This window comes from Bos taurus, chromosome 20, assembly GCF_002263795.3.
Source record: "Bos taurus isolate L1 Dominette 01449 registration number 42190680 breed Hereford chromosome 20, ARS-UCD2.0, whole genome shotgun sequence".
NCBI classification, from domain to species: domain Eukaryota; kingdom Metazoa; phylum Chordata; class Mammalia; order Artiodactyla; family Bovidae; genus Bos; species Bos taurus.
The window spans coordinates 17,475,487-17,494,970 of record NC_037347.1 but is presented as its reverse complement, the minus strand read 5'-3'; the positions used below and the strand labels follow the sequence as shown (position 1 = coordinate 17,494,970).

The window sequence follows — 19,484 nt, the reverse complement described above, 5'->3', positions numbered from 1 at the left end:
CTAAGAACTTTCCCATCCATTTTTAAAATGTGATAGTCACTTGTACTTTTTGGTTGGGACCAGGGCTAGTCTTTCAAGTACATGGAGGTGGTAGCTAAAAGATAATACAAGTTCTCTCTACCCAAGGCTGATCTAGTACTTTAAAGCCGTCAACTAGCAGTTTTAGGGACTTCTTTTTAAGGTTTAGCTTCTCTCTTCTGTTAGGCATAGCTTGCCTTTTATGTTAAGAATACCAACCTCTGCATCTTTTTTTGCTTACTGGAGAATAATTGCTTTACAATATTGTGTTGGCCTCCGCATCTGCATCTTTTCCTCCATGTAACATGTGAGGTTGCTGGGTGTCATATATTGGGTTCCCTAGAAAACAGATACAGAGTCCCTCAGATTTGCATGCTGGAGGTTTATTGGGGATAACTCTTGGTATCAATAGCTGAAAAGGGTAAAGCGTAAGGGAAGCAGTATTCAGCAGAGGGAGAAGTTGAACTGTGATGCAGCTGCAGCAGAGACCTCAGACAAATCCTATCAGTAATGCTGGAGCTGAGATGGCCCTTTATATATGAATGGGTGGAGGAAAAAGAAGGGGCCTCATCTCATAACTAGTTATTGGATATGATATAGTCCAGGCAGTGGTATAAACTTGGGTAAAGTAACTCACTCTAATAGAGGGAAATTCCTAGGGAGGGACTTGGGCATGAGCTGTCACCAACTAACATTCCCAACAGTTAGAAAAATAAGTTCATTAATCCTGAAAGGGGCTCTCTGAGGCATATCAGTATAGTCCTCCCTTTCCACTATCTGAATCCCCCTCCAAATGGGATAGGCCCATCCAGAAACAGGTTCTCAGGATTTGGGGAGATGTTCATGGGAAAAGTTATAGTGTTAAGGTGGTAGAATGAACTAAAGGCCCCGCGACTGCAGCTGGTCTCAGAGCTATAGCTGTACTCTACCCACCGTTAGTTGCTTCTCTGTTGGTCTTGGTGAGTAAGGTGGTAGAGCCAGGTGGTCTTCATCTCTGAGTGTTCTGAGACACTGGTCACCATGCCTATCTCAGGCCATAGCTATTGCCTGAGTCCACTTGTTGTGAAGATTGGTCAAAGGAATAGCAAAAGATTTTCTAGTGCATCATTGGGGTACCAAAGTATTCCCTGTCCCCATTGTACAACCTCCCTAAGACCTAGGTCAGTTACTGCAGGATAGTGACTCCTTTCCTTGTCTGTTGGTTTATTGACATAAGAAGCCCAAAATGACTGGGCAGTAGTGGCAGCTTACAAATTTATGTGAGAGTTGGACTATAAAGAAGCCTGAGCACAGAAGAATTGATGCTTTTGAACTGTGGTGTTGGAGAAGACTCTCTTGAGAGTCCCTTGGACTGCAAGGAGATCCAACCAGTCTATCCTAAAGGAGATCAGTCCTGGGTGTTCATTGGAAGGACTGATGTTGAAGCTGAAACTCTAATACTTTGGCCACCTGATGCAAAGAGCTGACTCATTTGAAAAGACCCTGATGCTGGGAAAGAGGAGAAGGGGACGACAGAGTATAAGATGGTTGGATGGCGTCACCGACTCAATGGACATGAGTTTGGGTAAACTCTGGGAGTTGGTGATGGACAGGGAGGCCTGGCGTGCTGTGGTTCATGGGGTCGCAAAGAGTCGGACACGACTGAATGACTGAAATGAACAAATTTAGTAGGATTCTAATTGTGTTTTCTGGTAGAAGTACTACATTTGGAACAAGTACTTTAGAACTACAGAGTCAAGAGCTGTAGGGGTGAATAGCAGAAATTCCCCAGGTCACTGGAAGTGATGCTACTCTCAATTTTAGGTTCTTGGACATATTCATGGGGAAACATATGTTGTCAACTTAGGATATATATTGTATGCTGAATGACATCCTATTCTTATAGGGTATTTTCTCCAAACTGGCACCTCAGCTGCCTCATCCAAAGATTGTTCTAGAAGCCCAGCATCTTCTAGATGATAAAGAATACGGGAAAAAAAAAAAAAAACCTAGTAAATCCTATGGTCACGTGCATACTGTTGCAGCTCCATTGTGGAAAAGTGGTTCTCCTGATCTAATGTGACATTCTATGCAATCCTGTATTGGTGGATCAGACACTCTATAACGCAAACCCATATTCAGAAAATGTGCCAAGTTCAATCAAGATAAATAATTACCCCTTCTAAGGTTCAGTTGAGTTGCTAGGTCATGTCTGACTCTTTGCGACCCCATGGAATGCAGCACGCAAGGCTTCCCTATCCATCACTAACTTCCAGAGCTTGCACAAATTCATGTCCATTGAGTTGGTGATGCCATCCAATCATCTCATCCTCTGTCATCCCCTTCTCCTCCTGCCTTCAATCTTTCCTGCATAATGGTCTTTTCCAATGAGTCAGTTCTTCCCATCAGGTGGTCAAAGTATTGGAACTTCAGCTTTAGTAACAGTCCTTCCAATGAATATTCAGGGCTGATTTCCTTTAGGATTGATTGGCTTGATCTCCTTGCTGTACAAGGGACTCTCAAGAGTCTTCTCTAATACCACAGTTCAAAAGCATCAGTTCTTCAATGCTCAGCCTTCTTTATAGTCCAACTCTCACATTCATACATGACCACTGGAAAAACCGTACCTTTGACTATATGGAGTTTTGTTGGCAAGTAATGTCTCTGCTTTTTAATATGCAGTCTAGGTTTGTCATAGCTTTTCTTCCAAGGAGCAAGCGTCTTTTAATTTCATGGCTACAGTCCCCATCTACAGTGATTTTGGAGCCCAAGAAAAGAAAGCCTGTCACTGTTTCCATTATTTCCCCATCTATTTGCCATGAAGTGATGGGACAAGATGCCATGATCTTAGTTTTTTGAACATTGAGTTTTAAGCCAGCTTTTTCACTCTCCTTTCTCACTTTCATCAAGAAGCTCTTTACTTCCTCCTTGCTTTCTACCATAAGAGTGGTGTCATCTGCCTATCTGAGGTTATTGATATTTCTCCCTGCAATCTTGATTCCAGCTTGTACTTCATCCAGCCTGGCATTTCACATGATGTACTCTCCATATAAATTAAATAAGCAGAGAGACAACATACAACCTTGATGTACTCCTTTCCCAATAAGGAATCAGTCCATTGTTTGATGTCTGGTTCTAACTGTTGCTTCTTGACCTGCATATAGGTTTCTCAGGAGGCAGGTCAGGTGGTCTGGTATTCCTATCTCTTTAAGAATTTTCCACAGTTTGTTGTGGTCCACACAGTCAAATGTTTTGGTATAGTCAATAAAACAAAAGTAGATGTTTTACTAGAATTCTCTTGCTTTTTCAATGATCCAGCAGATGTTGGCAATTTGATCTCTGGTCCCTCTGCCTTTTCTAAATCCAGCTTGAACATCTGGAAGTTCTCGGTTCATATACTGTTGAAGCCTAGCTTGGAGAAGTTTGAGCATTACTTTGCTAGCATGTGAGATGAGTGCAATTGTGCAGTAGTTTGAACATTCTTTGGCATTGCCTTTCTCTGGGATTGGAACGAAAACTGACCTTTTCCAGTCCTGTGGCCATTGCTGAGTTTTCCAAATTTGCTGGCATATTGAGTGCAGCACTTTAATGGCATCATCATTTAGGATTTGAAATAGCACCACTGGAATTCCATCTCTTCCACTAGCTTTGTTCACAGTGGTGATTCCTATGGCCCAGTTGACTTTGCACTCCAGGATGTCTGGCTTTGGGTGAGTGATCACACCATTGTGGTTATCTGGGTCATTAAGATCTCTTTTGTATTGTTCTTCTGTGTGAGAGATCTAGTTTAATATACTGTGACTAAGTGACTGGTTGGTCTCCTCCTGGCATGTTATCAGGGGCTTATATACATATATTTAAGTTATCACAATCTACCTTCAAATGATAGTATACCACTCATGTGTAGTATTTTTATAGTACAGTATAAAAATCTTCAGTATGTTTCCATTTCTCCCTTCCAGACTATTGTACTATTGTTATACATTTAACTTCTACATATAAGCTGTACCCTACAGAATAATTTTTGTTTTAGCTATCAATTTTGTTTTCCAGAAAGCTAAATAATACAGGAAAGTCTATATTTACTCATTCATGTGACATTTCCCAAACCTCTCAATTCCAAATTGATTACTAATATCATTTTACTTCTGCCTTAAGAATTTTCTTCAGCATTTCTTGTTAATGTAGACCTGCTGTTAATGAATTATTTCAGCTTCTGTATATCTGAAAGTATTTTGCCTTTATTTTTGATAACTATTTTTGCTAGGTTATGAATTTAAAGTTTAAGGATTTAGGGTCTTTTCTTTCAAAGAATGTAAAATGTTGCTCCATTGTTTTTTGCTTGCATTGTTTCTAGCAAGAAATCTGGTGACATGCCTATCTTTGTTCTGCTCTATATGTCTTTTTTTCTGTCTGCTTTTAAGACTTTCTCTTTATCACTACTTTAAAGCAATTTGATTATAATGTGCCCTGGAAAGGTTTTCTTAATGTTTTTGTACTTGGGATTTGATGGGCTTCTTGTGTCTATGTACTTAAAATATTCATCAAATTTGGAAATTTTTTGCCCACTATTTTTTCTGTTATATCCATCACTCCATTGGGAACTTTAAAGTGTCATTAATCCCATCCAGTGTATTTTCAACTCAGACATTTCAGGAGTTATATTTATATCTTCTTTTTACCTTTCATGTTACTACTTAACACCATCAGTTTTTCTCTAGCATTTTTCTGGGTCTCATATCATTTGTTTCTTGTCTCTTAGCAACCAGCATCCTTCATTCTTTGGCTATCCAATGTCTTGAAAAAAATCACTGTTTCATTTGTGTACTCTGGTTTTTTCAGGTTTTCTGTTTGTTTTCAGATGGGAAAGTAAATTCTGTCCCTGTTACTTCATGTTGGCAGTAAATTGAAATTCCTTCTAGGTCCTTCTGAAAATCTCAAGTGTCTTTTAAATGTAAATTTTCTCATAAACAGTGATCCATTAAATTCCTGGCCCTTCACGTTAGATACTTATGGGCATCCACCTAATACCCGCTATCCCCTTTTCCTTGCTGACACAGCCTTGATTTTGTTTGGGTAGGAATGTTCCAAGCCTCAGGGAATCCAATAGTTTGTTCTATGTCATGGGGAAAAAAGTCTCTACTATTCTTTGTCAGTGAAACTGTGGGCATTAGACTCAGTCTACTGTGGAATTTGTGAGAAATATTTTCTCGCAAACCAAACATAGAGCTAGAGATCGAACAAAGCCCTTTTTCTATTGCCCCTTCATGCTGTTTTCTGAAGATTTTGAGAGAATTTGATGCTTGAATATGTGTCAAGTAATTTGCACTTATGTGGCAACAATCTAGGGAACAATAAGAAAGAACAGGAGAACTGTAGACAGGCCATCCCTACCCTAAAGCACATAACTTACTTGGCCTCACTTACCTTTAAACTTCCTATTAAGTGACATAATACACAGTCCTAGCATTTAAGCCACTGTTTTCCAGGCTTTCTGTGACTTGCAGCCAAATACAGCTCAATCAGGTCCTACTTTCACCATGGCTCAGTTTCTCAGATTTATCTGATTATTTTCCTCCAGAATGGAAAAGATGATGATCTGGGAATGCAGGTCACTATCAGTGACAGTGGAATCTCAATGGCAAAATACCTACTTCACAATTTGTTAAAGGAGTGGAACTTCCCACTCCAGTACTCTTGCCTGGAAAATCCCATGGACGGAGGAGCCTGGTAGGCTGCAGTCCATGGGGTTGCGAAGTTGGACATGACTGAACAACTTCACTTTCACTTTTCACTTTCATGCATTGGAGAAGGAAATGGCAACCCATTCCAGTGTTCTTGCCTGGAGAATCCCAGGGACGGGGGAGCCTGGTGGGCTGCCGTCTATGGGGTCGCACAGAGTCGGACACGACTGAAGTGACTTAGCAGCAGCAGCAGTAGTCAAAGAGCCCTGTAGACTTTGCCCCTTAGAGTAATTTCATAGACAATGGCTATGCAGAAGTTGTGCTGATAGGGAACTTGATGGCAATGTCCCCAGAAGGAGAGCTGCACTGATTCTTGAATGGAATACTAACTTCCACCAACTGTGATCCACAAGAGTAAAAAAAAAGCTCGACCCAAAGTTACTTGAAATAATATATATTAATACAGTTCCATCATAAATAATACATACTGTTAATATGGCTTTAAATAATGTATAATTCTAGATTTGCATAATAAATAATCCATAAATATGTAATCATCCAGTGAAGTCACATGAAATTAGTAGTCATGAAGGAAACTTAAGCTATTAACATGCTAGGAGAGGAAAGTTTTGCAAGTGGCTTGCAGGTCCTTAATCAGTGCTGCTGCATAATGTCTTAGCTGAGAGAAAAAAAGTAGTAATAACTGGTAACAGTCTTTTCAGTGTATAGTCAATAAAGGGTTTCCAAGCTCTATAAAGACATGGCTCTTTTTTATTTAATTTTTATTTTATATTGGAGAACAGTTAATTTACAATATTGTGTTAGCTCCCAGGTATGCAGCTAAATGATTCAGTTTTATATATATATATATATATATATATATATATACACATACACACACACACATTCTTTTTCAGATTCTTTTCCCATATAGGTTATTACAAACTATTGAGTACAGTTCCCTATGCTATACTACAGGAACTTATCTATTTTATATATAGTAGTGTGTATATGTAAATCCTAAACTCCTAATTTATCCTACCTCACCACATTTCCCCTTTGGTAACCATAAAGTTGTTTTTGAAGTCTGTGGGTCTGTTTCTGTTTTGTAAATAAGTTCATTTATATCATTATTTTTAAGATTCCACATATGAGTGACAGAATATGATATTTGTCTTTGTCTACCTGACTTCACTTAGTATGGCAATCTCTACATCCTTCCATGTGGTTGCAAATGGCATTATTTTATTATTTTTAATAACTGAGTAATATTCCATTGAAGGTATGTCCCATAACCTTATCCATTCCTCTGTTGATGGACATTTAGGTTGCTTCTATGTCTTAGCTATTGTAAATAGTGCTGCAATTAACACTGGGGTGCATCTATCTTTTGGAATTGTGGTTTTCTCCAGATATATGCCCAAGAGTAGGGTTGCATGATCATATGGTAGCTCTATTTTTAGTTTTTTATGCAGTATACTCTTCTCTGTAGTGTCTGTTACCAATTTACATTCTCACCAATGGAGTAGGAGGGTACCATTTTCTCCACACTCTCTCCAGCATTTATTGCTTATAGATTATTTTTTGATGATGGTTATTCTGACTGGTATGAGATGATACCTCACTGCAATTTTGATTTGCATTTGTCTCATAATTAGTGATGTTGAGCATCTTTTCATGAGCATTTTGGCCATCTGTTTGTCCTCTTTGGAGAAATGTCTGTTTAGATATTCCACCCATTTTTTGATTTGGTTCTTGGGTTTTTTAAAATATTGAGCTACATGAGCTGTTTGTATGTTTTGGAGATTAATCCCTGTACTTCACTTCATTTGCAAATATTTTCTCCGATTCTGTGGTCTGTCTTTTTGTCTTGTTTATGGTTTCATTTGCTCTGAAAAAGCTTTTAAGTTTAATTACATACCATTTGTTTATTTTTGTTTTCATTACTCTAGGAGGTGGTTCAAAGAGATCTTGCCATGATTTATGTCAGAGAGTGTCCTACCTATGTCTGCCTCTAGGTGTTTTATAATATCTAGTCTTACATTTAGGGCTTTCATCCCTTTTGAGTGTATTTTTGTGATGGTTACAGAATGGTCCAATTTCATTCTTTTAAATATAATTGCCCAGTTTTCCCAGCACCACTTATTGAAGAAACTGTCTTTTCTCCATTGTATATTTTTGCCTTCTTTGTCATAGAATAGATGACCAGAGATCAAATTGCCAACATCCATTGGATCATAGAAAAAGCAAGAGAATTTTTAAAAAAATCAACTTCTGCTTCACTGACTACACTAAAGTCTTTGACTATGTGGATCACAACAAACTGTGGGAAGCTTGAGACAGGAATATCACATTACCTTATCAGTCTCCTGAGAAACTTATATGCAGGAAAAGAAGAAACAGAACCAGATATAGAACAATGGACTTGTTCCAGATTGGAAAAGGAATACATCAAGATTGTATATTGTTACCCTGCTTATTTAACTTATACGAAGAGTTGTTGTTCAGTTGTATCTGACTTTGTGACCCCATGGACTACAGCACGCCAGACTTGCCTGTCCTTCACCAACTCCTGGAGTTTACTCAAACTCATGTCCATCAAGTTAGTGATGCCATCTAACCATCTCATCCTCTGTTCATTCCTTCCTCCCTTCTCCTCCTGCCTTCAATCTTTCCCATCATCAGGGTCTTTTCCAATGAGTCAGTTCTTCACATCAGGTGGCCAAAGTATTGGAGTTTCAGCTTCAGTCCTTCCAATGAATATTCAGGACTGACTTCCTTTAGAATAGACTGGTTGGATCTCCTTGCTGTCCAAGGGACTCTCAAGAGTCTTCTCCAACACCACAATTCAAAAGCATCAATTCTTCAGCACTCAGCCTTCTTTATGGTCCAACTCGCACATCCATACATGACTATTGGAAAAACCATACCTTTGACTAGATGGACCTTTGTCGGTAAGTAACGTCTCTGCTTTTTAATATGAAGTCTAGGTTTGTCATAGCTTTTCTTCCAAGGAGCAAGCGTCTTTTAATTTCATGGCTACAGTCCCCATCTACAGTGATTTTGGAGCCCAAGAAAAGAAAGCCTGTCACTGTTTCCATTATTTCCCCAACTATTTGCCATGACGTGATGGCACAAGATGCCATGATCTTAGTTTTTTGAACGTTGAATTTTAAGCTAGCTTTTTCACTCTCTTCTTTCACCTTCATCAAGAGACTCTTTAGTTCTCTTCTCTTTCTGTCATAAAGGTGATGTCATCTGCCTATCTGAGGTTATTGCAATCTCCCTGCAATCTTGATTCCAGCCTGTACTTCATCCAGCCTGGCATTTCACATGATGTACTCTCCATATAAGTTAAATAAGCAGGGTGACAATATACAGCTTTGACATACTCCTTTCCCAATTTGGAACCAGTCCATTGTTTGATGTCTGGTTCTGACTATTGGTTCCTGACCTGCCTATAGGTTTCTCAGGAGGCAAGTAAGGTGGTCTGATAGTCCCATCTCTTTAAGAATTTTCCACAGTTTGTTGTGATCCACACATGGTCTTTAGTGTAGTCAATGAAGCAGAAGTAGATGTTTATCTGGAATTCTCTTGTTTTTTCTATGATCCAGTGAATGTTGGCAATTTGATCTCTGGTTCCTCTGCCTTTTCTAAATCCAACTTGTACATCTGGAAAGTCTTGGTTCATATACTGCTGAAGCCTAGCTTGGGGAATTTTGAGCATTGCTTTGCTAGCTTGTGAGATGAGTACAATTGTGTGGTAGTTTGAACATTCTTTGGCACTGCCTTTCTTTGGGATTGGAATGAAAACTGACCTTTTCCAGTCCTGTGGCCAACACATTATGCAAAATGCTGGGCTGGATGACTCACAATCTGGAATCAAGATTGCTGGGTAAAATATCAAGAACCTCAGATATGCAGATGATTCTACTCTAATGGCAGAAAACGAAGAGGAACTAAAGAGCCTCTTGATGAGGGTAAAAGAGAAGAGTGAAAAAGCTGGCTTAAAATTCAACACTTAAAAAATTAAGATCATGGCATCTGATTCCATCACTTCATGTCAAATAGATGGGGAAAAAGTGGAAGCAGTGACAGATTTTATTTTCATAGGCTCCAAAATCACTGTAGACAGTGACTGCAGCCATAAAATTAAAAGATGCTTGCTCCTTGGAAGAAAAGCTATAACAAACCTAGACAGCATATTAAAAAGCAGATACATCATGTTGCTGACAAAACTCCATATAGGTAAAGCTATGGTTTTTCCAGTAGTCTCTACAGATGTGAGAGTTGAACCATAAAGAAGGTTGAGTGCCAAAGAATTGATGCTTTTGAAATGTGGTGCTGGAGAAGACTCTTGAGAGTCGCTTGGACAGCAAGGAGATCCAACCAGTTTTCTTTTTTTGTGGTATCTTTGTCTGATTTTGGTACCAGGGTGATGATGGTCTCTTATAGATGAGTTATTTAGGAATTGCACAACAATTTATATTTATAGAGCACTTTACAATTATCTGCTCATTAAATCTTATGACATTTCTGTTCCTTCCTATGCAGTTCTTTGGAGAATTTCAGAAGGATAGGTTTTGACTCTTCTCTAAATGTTTCATAGGCTTCACTGTGTGAAGTCATCTGCTTTTGGACTTCGTTTGTTGGAAGATTTTTAATCACAGTTTCAGTACTTTCGATTGGTCTGTTCATATTTTCTATTTCTTCTTGGTTCAGTCTTTGAAAGCTATATCTTTCTAAGAATTTGTCCAGTTCTTCTATGTTGTCCATTTTATAGCCATATAGTCATATAATGACCCTTTGTGTTTCTGAGATACTAATATTTTGAAATCTCAAATCTATCATCGCTTAAAAGACTATTGAAGAGTTTCCTAAAAACAAGGCAATGAAAATCATTGTCAACAACTCTATAAACCCTTCCATTTCTCTAAGGACTCATTTGTGTTATTTTAATAGTAATCCTAGTACTCTGTAAGATGGACACCATTATCTTCATTCTGCAGCAGGGAACATTGGGTGGGAGAAGTGACTTACCTAAGGTCACACAACCAATTAATGGCAGGGAAATGTTTACATGTCTTCTGAAACCAAAGTCTGATGTTTTCCTTTACTTTGTACTATCCTGTCTCATTTTTAGTGTAGCTTTTTTTCTGTGGATTAAGATCTGGGCATTTTATAATTTGGATTCAGCAGACCCTTTGTGTGTTTAACAGTGTACTGATGGCTCATGTGGACCATGTCATTTGTCCCTACAATCATCCTTTTGGGCACTTCTGTCTTCATCTTACAGATCAGGAAACTGAGGCTTAAAAAAAATGAAATGACTTACCTCAGAGTGCAAAAAAAAATGCTGGGTGCTGTGACTCTAAACCATAGCACACAGCATCTCTAGTGACACATGAGGAAAGGTACTTCCTGCCTTCATGCCAGGCTCTCTGCCTCTTCTGGAGAGCACACTCAAGACCACTGCCTGGTGAAACTGGATGGCTTTCTTCTAGAAGAGGAAAGGTAATGTTTTGGGAATGGAGATTGATGTCAAGAGATTTAGCATGACCAGGGGCAAACTTTATACTTCACACATTTTCAAAGGGCTGGCATTCTGAGACACATCAGGTACATTAGTAGTTGAGTCTGTTCACAATCACCGAAGAATTGATGCTTTTGAAATGTGGTGTTAGAGAAGACTCTTGAGAGTCCCTTAGACAGCAAGGAGATCCAACCAGTCCATCCTAAATGGAATCAGTCCTAAATATTCATTGGAAGGACTGACACTGAAACTGAAACTCCAATACTTTGGCCACCTGATGTGAAGAGCTGACTCATTTGGGACGACCCAGAAGGATGGTATGGGGAGGGAGAAGGGAGGAGGGTTCAGGATGGGGAACACATGTATACCTGTGGTGGATTCATTTTGATATATGGCAAAACCAATACAATATTGTAAAGTTAAAAAATAAAAAAAAAACATTGAATTGAAAAAAAAAAAGACAAGACTCTGATGCTGGGAAAGATTGAAGGCAGGAGGAGAAGGGATGAAGGAATGAACAGAGGATGAGATGGTTGGATGGGATCACTGACTCAATGGACATGAGTTTTGAGTAAACTCCGGGCGATGGTGATGGACAGGGAGGCCTGGCATGCTGCAGTCCATGGGGTCTCAAAGATTTGGACATGACTGAGTGACTGAACTGTTTACAGTACTTCACACTCAAATTCTTGAGGCCCTCATGTTCCACTCCTCTACAGTTTATAGTTGGTTAAAAGTCCCCATTCCTCTGGTAATAGCATTCTTGGAAATTGTGCTTTGAGTTCAGGTCTTCTGGGAAAGACATAACCTACTGAAGAGGTACAGAAAAGAGTTGAAACCTTAAATGTTGAGCTTACCCAGGAGAGTAAATACAAACCGCTTCCATCTTTCAGGCTGAATTATAGCTTATCAAGTACACGTTAAAACTTTAAGCCTTTTTTTCCTTAAGTAAGAATAAATCTAAGTTGACTATTCCAGCATATGTATTTGTTTTCCCTACACTGTCTATAAACCATGTCCAAGGTGAGTATTTATAAGCCTGAGCAAAAACTAGACAAACAATTCTGAGAATAAGTGACAACTATAACAGTTCATGATAAGACAGTCACAACAAAGGAAATGCTATGCATTAAGTGATTTTTCTTGCAAATCCTTTATACATGTGTCAGGCTGTGTGCTGGCAGAATGAAAGAGAATAAATCAAAGAGAATACCCGTGTAAGAAAGGGTTTTTAGCAAATGGTGTCTTGCATGCATAAATCAAATAAATAGTGATTAAAAAAACTAAAAGAACAGGATAAATTTCTATGGAATTTTACACAATGAAATTATTTAGCAGTTTCACAACAATTTATATTTATAGAGCACATTACAATTATTTGCTCATTAAATCTTATGACATTTCTGGCAAGTAGGTCCATACCATTAGTTTAATTTTATAACGAAGGTAACTGAAGCAGGGAATTTTCAAGGTTGCACAGCCAGATGTGAGCAGGAGTTAGTTTGGAACTCTTGCTCCCACAATCTTGAGTTGCATTTCTGGGTAGGGGTTAAGCTGCCTCTTAGCTTCCTCCTTGATGCAAGACAGTTTGGGGTGGGGGTGGGGCACCAACCTGGGCATTTGGAGGTAGATGTTAACGGCAATGGCTCTTGGCAGTTAATCTAGAAGTGCCAGTGGTAGGTATTGGCTTTAGCATTTCAGCTGGCATGTGGACCCATCAGCATGTTGATACACAGGTATACAGTGCAAATCCACAACTGCAATACAGCCTAGTTTGAGATATTCATAATGGTTAAGTCCAAAGCTATAGTTCTCAGCCCAGGCTGCAATACTTGGGGCGGGGCGGGGGGGAGGCATTAAAAATACACTGATAAACCAGTGCCTCAAGATCAGTTAAATCTGAATCTCTGAGGTTGGGGCTTGGACAAGGATAGCTTCGAAGAGCAACTTTTTCTAATATGTAATCAGACTAGAGAACCATTGGTACAAAGATCCCTCCAGATTTGCTGCTCATGGTTGGGCAGGTTGTTCCCTGCATGAGGATACCTAATGGAGAGGCCAGTAAAGACTGAATCAGCTCACACACAGGGTGCCCTACCTTCGAAGTGGCATTTTTTCTCAAGAAGAGTCACCTTTTGTCTAATTACCACGAAGGGAGCCCGGAGTCATTCCCCTATTCTTGGATATGCATTTTTGCATATCCTACATATTTTGTTTTCAGCTTTTTTTTATGCATTCAGTAAAAATTACATTGAACATCTACTGCATGCTGGGCACTCAGTATACATGGGGATACACAACAAAGCCATCACAAGCCTGCCCCTATGTAGTCCACAGTCTGTTGGGGAAGACAAGTGACTGGACAGGGAGTTAACACAACACATGGACTGCTCCAGCAGCATGAGTGCAGGCAGCTGGGAGGATACTAGAAGGCACTGCCCCAGACCTGGGACCCAAGGGGACCTCATGTGGACATGGGATGAAAGGGAAGGGGTAGCACCCAAGACTCAGTGGCAGCATCTGAAGAAACCTGGGATCAAGACAGGTGAGGACTACGGGGAATTGGCAATGGTTCAGCCCATTCACCCGGAGGATGGAGTGAAGAAAAGCTGGAGGAAGAGCTGGGGAGTGCAGTGAGTTTTCCCAATCTTCCAACAGCACTGTTGGCCACCTGCAAGCTTAATCTTTTATGCTCTGCCCCTCAGTCCTACCTTCCTCTTTCTATCTGCTCTCCTTCCCTGCCATCTTCTTTCCATACATACAGTCCTTTATTAGAGCATGAAATACCTAGACAACTTGTTTCTTACTTCCTGGCACTGGGAAGAATTGGAAAGCTTGAAGCAGGCAAAAGAACAAACATGGGGAAACAGATGTCACCGGTTCACTTGGCACCACCTGGTGAAGCCACACAATTGGTGCAACTCTTTCCTTGCTCACTGCTCTTCTTATTTGATGTGCCTGGTCCTAAACTGACAGTCAACAGTGCCATCCTAATCCCTGGGACTAGTGGGAGTGGTGTGGAGTTGGGGGATGGGGTATTATAAATGAGACAAGATTGGGCATGAACTCATGAAATTACTGAAGCTGGGTGATGAGTACATGAGTTTTTACTAGTTCTGATTTCTGATTATGTTTGAAATTTTCCATTATAGAAAGGATAGAAACAAAAACAAAACTTAAAATCTTCTGCTGTTTTTTCCTTTGTTTTGCTTACCATTGCCTCTAGTGATACTCTGTTTTCAAAAAACTCTGGTTTGATTTGGTTTAGGTTCTATTTTTCACTTCAAAATAACAATATACCTTTATTTTGTTCATAGGGCTATTATGCATGTGTGCAGATTCAGTCGCTCAGTTATGTCCGCCTCTCTGCAACCCCATAGGCTGTAGTCTGCCAGGTTTCTTTGTTGATGGAATTTTCCAGGCAAGAATACTGGAGCAGGCTATTATAATGAGCCAAATTTCCTAATCCATTAAAATCATAATGTAGTGGATCAAAATTCACTTCATCCTCAGAAGTTTGTGTTTGTTTGTATGACATACTCACCCACTCCCTTTGGATTACCCACTCATGATCCTGATAAATGGCCTACCTTCCTGTCTTGCTGTGGCCACAGCAAACTTTCAATATTCAGAGACTGTCAGGCTGACCTTCTCTTTCCACACATTCTGTGAAATCAAAGAATGTTTCTGCACTTACAGTTGGAAGGCCTGCAACAGGATAGGGGGGAAATGGACAATCAGCCTTTGAGCAACTACATCTCCCATTCCTCCAACCCTGTCCCATCCTATTTCCATACATGCTAAATAGCTGCAGCAGCTGCACAGCAACTGTCCTGTCTCCTAATGCGTGAGACCGCATACTTGCAAACGAATGAGACTTTCCGCGGCCTCCAAGCCATGAAATAAATCATTCACTCTGTTTCACAATGTTCTAGAGTAATGGTGTACATGTTTGCCACAAAACAAGGGCTCCTCTGCCCTCCTCAGCCCTGGTAGCTCGCCCATACGTCTATGGTACATGCGTGGCATGCTCTGTTCTACGCTGTTCTCTACACCTGCTCCTCCCTATTGCAATGGAGCTCCCTAAGTACATGGGAAGGACAGTCTTTTCCAAACTCCCAGGACCTAGTCTTCTGTTTGACCCAGGGTAGATGATCCACATGTGTTTGTTAAATGAATGGATGTCCTAATCATACCGATATGTAAGCCTATTTCATTTGTAAGGAATTCATTTGGAAATACTCTATTTGGAAACAAAGAATAAGTATATCCCATATTCGAGTCTTCCAGCAGGTAGATGTGGTTATGTCATACCCAGGTTTGGATGGCCTCCCTTCCCATACATGTGAGCCATGACTTGGCTTCCTAAGACTGAGTCTGATTAGAACACAGTCATTCTGTTCCAACTCTATCTCTTCCAAAGAATTAAAAAGAAAAACCAAACTTTTCATTCGTGCTTTTGTCAATATTGAAAAACCAGCTTATTAATGAAGGATTTCTATTACTTTAACCAGTCTCTATGTCTTCTTATGGCTACAACCTAAGTCTTTATGGATCTTGTCTAGTCCCAAAGGCCAATTAATCTCTCTTCTGTGCTGTGATCTCCAGGGCCCCAAGAATGAGGTTACAGAGAGTTTATGGGAAGAACCTTCTCACAACAAGACAATGCAGACTAAGTTTGCTCTGCCTTCCCTTTGTTGGTTCCAGCTCCAGGACAAATAGGAAGTGAATGAAGATTTGCAGCCCATTAAAAAGAAGGACCCCTGAACTGCACCTTGAAAGAAAACAGAAGGAAGAATCAGCAGGCTCTGCCCTGCTATGCTACTGAGAACTTACTAGATCACACAAGCAGTCAGCCATAAATTTGCTTCCACTAGCACAAATCACACAAATATGACAGGACTGAACATTGCTAGAACCAAATGTGCACAGATTCTTCTGTCATCTCCTCAACCAAATCTGAAAATAGGAATTTCATAGTTCTTCCCTTCATTAGGAACCTGACTTAAAAAAAAAGTGGGGGAGAGCCTGAAAAGGTGAGGAGCCTCAAACACATGTAGCTAAGGCTGTGCTCTCCTTGCCTGCCTCTCCTGTCAGGCATCAGTGCCCCTGACCTCCCACATGGTGGGACAAACTGCACCCACTCTGGCTTTGCCACACCTTGACTGCTCGCTTGAGCAGTCAGTTGAGGAAAACTGAGACTTGGAGAAATTGAAACCACTTCCCTCAGAGGATTGCATGAGTACCCAATAAGCTCGCTGATACTCTTAGACTAGCGAGGGTTCCTGTGCCATCGGGCTCAGCAAAGGCGAGCTGCCCACCCCCTGGATGGCCCTTGTGCTCTGCTCAGTGAGACACTGCTTCTCCAGCTTTCTGTGGGCATGTCTCTGCCTCTTCTCTGACTCCATCATTGTCCTGGCTGCCCCTCAAGGCCAAAGCCTTGTCTCCTCCCTGTCTCATGGCACCCTCTCTCATTAGGCACTCAATAAATGTTGTTGACAGACTGGCTGACTGCCTGGCTCACTAAAGATGGCATCTTTCCACCAAGGGCAAGTGTCCTTCGCTGCCTTTATTTATTGCTTAATGTCAAATGGTGTCATCAGCATGATATAATTTTCCTGAAATGCCCATCAAGATTAATAAGAGTTAAAGAAACCTAAATCATTGGAGGGTATTGGCCCTAATTAGTATCATATCACTGCTGCTGCTACTAAGTTGCTTCAGTCGTGTCCGACTGTGTGTGACCCCATAGACGGCAGCCCACCAGGCTCCTCTGTCCATGGGATTCTCCAGGCAAGAACACTGGAGTGGGTTGCCATTTCCTCCTCCAATCATATCACTAGTAACAGAATTTGAGTAATGTCTTATAGGTGTAGAAATCTTTTGAGTTAAACATGTCAATTTACCCCTGATTTTTATCTGTTACCAATTTTTATGACATCATTCCTATGTACATTAGAGAATTTTCAAGGAAATTTTCAAGAAAGTAGAGAATTACTTCCTATTACTTTAAGTTTGGGGGACAAAAATTAAGAATCACATTTTATGCTATTTAACAAACAATAAGAATAAACAAAACTGTACCCCTTTTTCCATGTGGAGATCTCCCTTCTTTTCAACAGCCAGCAGGCCTTGGAATCAAAGTGAAGGCATCTTTGTCCCAAGCTACATTCATCACCATTCTTGCCTATATGATTTGCAAGAGGATGGGGAAAATATTTAAGTTCGATCAAGTCCTTAGATAGCTTTTACCTTATTAAAGCATTAAATAAAAACATAGAGACAGATAGACACACACACACCAAGAACACAGTAAATCCAGTTTTATGAGGTTTATGAAATAGTTCTGATTAAAAATCCATCCATTTGTCATTTCCCCTTGTCTGCCATTCTTATAAAATCCTCATCACTATTCTTTCACAAACACTCTCAAAATGCTGTCAGATGGGTTATCATTGCCTTGCACTTTTGTTCTTTTGTTAATTTTGGATAAAGTCCTAGAGTGTAGCAATATTATTGAACTCATTTCTGCTTAGGTCTCAAGTTTCCATAGCTCCTCTATTACCAAGCAGCAATGCACCCTATAGGCACAATAAATAAATAATACAATACTGAAGCTCTAACAAATCACAAAATACATTATTAAAAAATTAAGAAATAAATATCCTCCTCTTACTTAAATAGAGATTGATTTTATAATGTGGAATGCTGAGGAGAGCTGCTCTGAGATATATTAAAGCCTGGGGACACACAGAATACACTGTAATGGGCATTCTGCTCCCTCAGCCAGAGGGAAACACTCCTCCAAGTGAATGGATGTATTTGTGAAATGGAAGCTGATATTCTCTGTTTGTTCACAAGCCGAATATGATGCACTGCTCTCTTTTTCACATGAGGGAGGAAAGACCTGCAGGACACATCTGTCTTCCCTAAGCACAAACTGAGAGTCTGGATGAGAGTGATGAAGATAAATGCTTTCCCGAAACTGAAGTTGGAGAAGAACTATTTCTTTCTCTTGACTTTAAATCACAATTCCGGCTTCCAAAAAGATGTTCTCAAACCAGGATTCTGCCACATTTCCTCCAAGGTGCTTTATTTAACAAGGAGAGGATATGGCATAGATCTCTCCTCAATGTTTACATTCCAAGAGAAAAAGTTAAATAGGATCCTTTCTCCACAGGCATGAAGATTTTCTATGGAAAAGACAAAGTCTATTGGGTCCTAGGACTCTCAGGAAGTTCCTCCTGTCTTGTTCACCTTGATGTTTGTGTTGATAAGCCACTACTTCTGTACTGAACAAATACTCTTACTCCATTCTGGAGTTGTGTGGCATTTCCCTATCCTGGCCATAGATGAATTGAGACTGAGAAAACCGTGCTGACTTCACTGCCCTCTGCAAAGACATGAGGGAGAAAGACAATGGCTAACAATTGCTGCCATCCTTTCCTCGTCCCAGAACTTTGCAAGAAGTTTACTCTGGTGGCACAAAAACCCACTTCATTTCCTTATCTCACCACTCTCTACAAAAGATGCTGGGTAGGCTCTAACAACCTCCCAGAGAAGGGATGTTGAATCCATGCAGAGAGGACTTCCCACCAATTGAGTTATTTTTAACAGACCACTGGAAATAGTTCACTCGAAATGAGCTGACCCATTTGCGGATAAGATAGTAAATAAGTAAGCCCCTCTGGTTCCAAAGGCTCTTAGGGCACTATTGGCCAAAACCTCAACTATGTTTTCTATATGACTGCTCCTTTATCTTCCGTAAGTACATTAGGCATATATCGGATATAAGGCATATATAAGTGATGATTTGGTATTTGCTTTTCTTATTCCCGATGGAGAGATCTTCTCACTTGTACCTGAAGTTCTCTGAAACGTGTGACTTCCAGGACTGGGGCTCACAGAGACTCTGCCATCTTCAATATACAGCTTCTAAGATCACCTTAGACTTGAATACCTGGATGACAAATGGAAAAGAGAAAAGTAGAAGAATGCAGGGAGATTTTTCATGTATAAATCTTGATGTAGAATATATAACTTCCATGAATGTTACACTGGCCAGAACTAGTTACAGGATCTTACATTCAAGTGGGGCTGGCAGGAGCCACCCCAGTTAGGCATCTACATGATGGTGATAAAGACTACAACAGTAGAAAATCAGAAGGTTGGTGAGAAATGTATCAGCTGGCATCCCTGAGACTCAAAATCTCAGTGTGGAAAACTTAAGCTATTTCACATCCCATGGAAATTCTGAAATTTTTATAAAT

The 19,484-nt window shown here is 40.1% G+C and overlaps 1 long non-coding RNA gene across 1 annotated transcript in view; it reads left to right on the top strand.

Annotated features, from left to right (window-relative positions):
• LOC104975232 (uncharacterized) overlaps positions 1–17,889 on the top strand; it is a 54,818-nt gene extending 36,929 nt beyond the window's left edge. The window contains exon 6 of the long non-coding RNA XR_003031226.2: positions 15,823–17,889. This is a non-coding gene — a long non-coding RNA (uncharacterized lncRNA). The remainder of the gene's footprint in view (positions 1–15,822) is intronic.
• The last annotated feature ends 1,595 nt before the right edge of the window (positions 17,890–19,484 follow it).